Below are 4,170 nucleotides of genomic sequence, written 5' to 3' on the forward strand. Positions count from 1 at the left end.
CAATAACTTGTGACCTAGTGAACCCAGTCCATCAGTTTCTATGAAGGCTCTAAAATGATATGTGAGGATAGCAGTGAGGTACTCTCCAAGAATTCTGAATGAGAAGGGGCATCTGGGTAGCTCAGTCAGTTAAACAACTGGCTCTTGATTTCAGCTCGAGTCATGATCTCAGGGTCATAATCTCAGGTTCATGATCTCCGATTGAGCCCTGTATTTGGCTCTGAATCAGCAGAGAGTCTGCTTCTCTCCCTCTTCCTCTGCCCTTTCCCCCACTTGCACACATGTACACCCACACTCTCTCTCTCAAATAAATAAATCTTAAGAAATAATAATTTTGAAAAAAAGAAATAATAATTTTGAACAAGAACATAAAGATTATCCTGTGACTACCCAGATATTTTTTGCCTTGCTGTTTTTCTCTTTTTCTTGATAAAAAGAAATAAATTTATTGTAAAACTGAATCCTATATTTAAAAATCAACACAAAATAAAATAAAATAAAATAAAAATCAACACAAAAGGAGGCATAATAACAATTCTTCTGTCTATCCATCCCTCTTTCCTTCTCTTCCTTATGTTAACAGGCACTACCAACATTACAAAGTGTTCTTACAGAACTCAGCTTAGAATCTTTTCTCTCCATGGACACAGCAACTGGTCCAGGGATGGATACATGAATGAAACAGAACTACTGATAGTCTTCCAGGATTTCTTTGCTGGGAAATACCAAATGAGGAATTGCTTGTTTCTCAAGTCACTACTCAGATGAGTATTTAATAAAAACTCTTAATAATTTAAAAAATTCATTTAGAGCTAAAGATATGCCTCCACTGTCTTGTAAACTCCACCAACAACAGTAAGGGGATTTGTTAAGATATAAACTAAAAAGGACAAAGAAAATGAGAGATATGATGACAGCTACTAACTTTTAGAAACTGAAGAGCGGAAAGATTAGTGGTAAATGACTAAGCAGATCTCAGGAAGCAAACAGTGGGGAAAGCCAAGGATTATGAGATTATACCACAGAACCCCCAAAACTTTGGAAATTGGCAACACTGAGTAATCTGGAACTAGAGATGAAAATAGCACTAAAAGCCAAGAGGATGGGTTGAAATTGTGATTAAGAAGCAATTACAATGCCCATATTCCTACCCTATTCCAAGAGAAAACTAAAGGTTTACTCTCTGGAGAAGGTAAAGAGAAGGTCTATGGATCAGCAGACATTGAGCTAAGTCAAGGGCACTGTGATCGTTCTAAAAATAAAGAGATGAAATGAAAGTGTACAAACTGAATGCTGAAACCCTGAGCCTTCTCCTACCAGCTCCTAAAGTGCTGAAGCCAGAATTATTTTCCTTAGGCAAGAGATCAGAAGTGACTTCTCTGGAAGAATATAACCAGGCTTAGGGAAAAGAATTGAAGATGCTAACACTATGGATTCTCCAAGAAAACGTCCAGTGAAGCAGACAGTGGGCAAGGCCCACCTCCATGCCAAGAGACTCCAAATAGATTTTAGGACTCCACTCTTAAATACGGACATACAACCAAGGATCACCACACATCTGAGAAGGTATCTAATGTAAAAGACAGATACATCCACCCATCCAACCATTCTTCCATCCATTCTTGTGGATGGAAGAGACAATGCAATAGAGGCCTTACCAAAAAGTACCATTAACATCCTCACAGAGATAAGTTAACAACAATAGCAATTCAGAGAATAAAGATAGAGGCTTTGGAAATTAAAAACTAAAATAGCAGAAATAAAAAACTCAACAGAAGATTGGAAGATCATCCTGAGAAAATATTCCTCCCCCAGAAAGCAAAAAAGCTGTCATGGAAAATCAGGAAATTAGATCCAAATCAGAGGATTTGTTCAACACATTCATTTTCCAAATGATAAAGTTCCAGAATGAAAGAACAGAGAGGATGGATGAAATTAAATCAGCAATAAAATCATTTAAGAAAACTATCCAGAACTAGAAGGTATGAGTTTCCTGATGGAATATTGGGGGGGGAGGGGGGGGAGTGAATGTAAATATTTTTATGGACAAATAAATTAATTGATTACAATTAATATTTATTTTCATTAATATAATACCAAAGATAAGTAGATTAATTAGAGATTTATTCAATAAATGGATCAATTGAATTTATGGATAAATAATGAATCAGAAAAAGAATTTACAAAAAATACCATTAAGGCTCTTTTAACTTTCAACTTCTAGTTATTTGTTTATGTGTAAATTCTTATCATCAATTCAGTCACTAATCATTCCTGGCATAGAGTAGATATTAAGTAATGTTTGTTTTTTGAATGAACACAAGAATAAATGTCATAAAAGAACTTATTACCATCAGTCATCAAATTTAGAGTAAAAAGATATTTTCACTTTCCCATGAGGTCTCTCAATCATTTGTCATTATCTAGCCCCATACTACTTTCAATTTTTTTCTTATATTCTTATTCACAGGAGTCATATTTTTAAATTCCCTTACTACATTATCAGTGCCTTTCCATAAAAAATAACTTTAAGAAATGATTATCAATGTCTAATTCAACATACCAGTTTCTCCCATGCCCAGGGAAGAGATGAGATAAAAGTCTCAAAATGAGATTTAGATAAAAAGACAAGGCAGTTTGACTTCAGATGGCTCCATGCATCAGTCTGAGATGAGGCTGTCTGACCAGAGCAGAGCAAAATGGGTAGAACAGGTAGGCTGGGAATGATGAGGGATAAACTAGGTGCACTTGCGACAACCCCCACTCTGGGTCTCTTCTTGGATAGTTAATTCACTCAGATTGGAATGCCATAAATTTCCAGAACACCAGACACGCCCAGGTTCCAATGCAAGTACAAAAACATATTCTGTCGCCAAATCCAAATTATTTTTGTATCATTTACCATTTGAGATTATGTCCTGCATTTCCCTTTCCCCCAGAGCAGATAAGCAAGAATCAACTGTGTAGTCATTTACTAAGAAAAAGAAAATGGGATTAATGGATTGACCAGAAATACTCCAAGGTCTCAATGGACTGGTGAATAGAAGAATTGGATTTGGTATCACATCTCTGGCTTAGTCACTTATGCAACAGAGTAACTGCTTACCTCAATTTCACTGTTAGGTGAGAACAACATGTCTTTCCTTCTTCCTAGCATGCTGTGAAAGCTAAGAAGATAACATCTGAAAATACTGAAATACTTGGAAAAAAGCGATACCATAGAAACATGATCTTATCACCACACTCCAGTGTGGCATACATTTTCTTCATACACAGCACAAACAAAATTCTTCCGTAACAGACACAAAAATGTGAAAAGCAAAGAGCTGCAATCTGCTTTGTGAGTAAACCTTTTATCCGAAGCTTCAGAAAATATAAATTTCTATCCTCAGTCATATGCATCTGTTTGATTTCAATTATTGGCACACATATTCAAGTGAGAGGAAAACTTGCCCTGTGACTTTAACCAAGGTTTGGAATTCAGTCTTCACAAATGATGTATAAATGTTCCCTGAGATTTGGAGGAACTAGAAAAGTATAATTTTAGGCTACTTTCCATTCCAATTTCATTCGGAAATTTCAAGCCACTGATACCTCTAAAAGATAATATTTTTTGAAAACTTACCTAGAGGGAAAATATGACAACATGGTCCTTATTACGTAAGATAAAGGACTTTACTGACTAGTAGAAGAGTATGCAGGAGATTTGACATTTTAACTTCCAAACTATGAGACTAGATCTGTGGATCCCAATGGCAAAATTCCAGGAAGAATTCCATTCATGTGTTGTAGATAGCTAAGTATGCATTAGGTCAGAATATAAAACGTGTTTCAAGTTATGTGCCAACTCCAACTAATTGTTCGTAGTTTCTAGAGTAACTTACTGAAAAAATTCTGAGGCCACGTTGGTGTCAGTGATAAAGTGCCATGATCACAGGAATGGAGAGTGGTGATATATGCAATATACGTGCCATCTCTGGGATAGAAAGAAAATGTCCCCTAACACAGTGACTTACATTATTAGTTATTATTGTTTTACTTGGATGGTATTGATATTTTTTGTTACTGAGAGCCCACTAATTGTCAGAGCCCACGCTTTTGACATTTTCCAAACAGAATCATCTCATTCCTTCCCACAATAATCCTCTGATGAATGTATTATTATCCACT

This window comes from Canis lupus, chromosome 17, assembly GCF_048164855.1.
Source record: "Canis lupus baileyi chromosome 17, mCanLup2.hap1, whole genome shotgun sequence".
Lineage (NCBI taxonomy): Eukaryota > Metazoa > Chordata > Mammalia > Carnivora > Canidae > Canis > Canis lupus.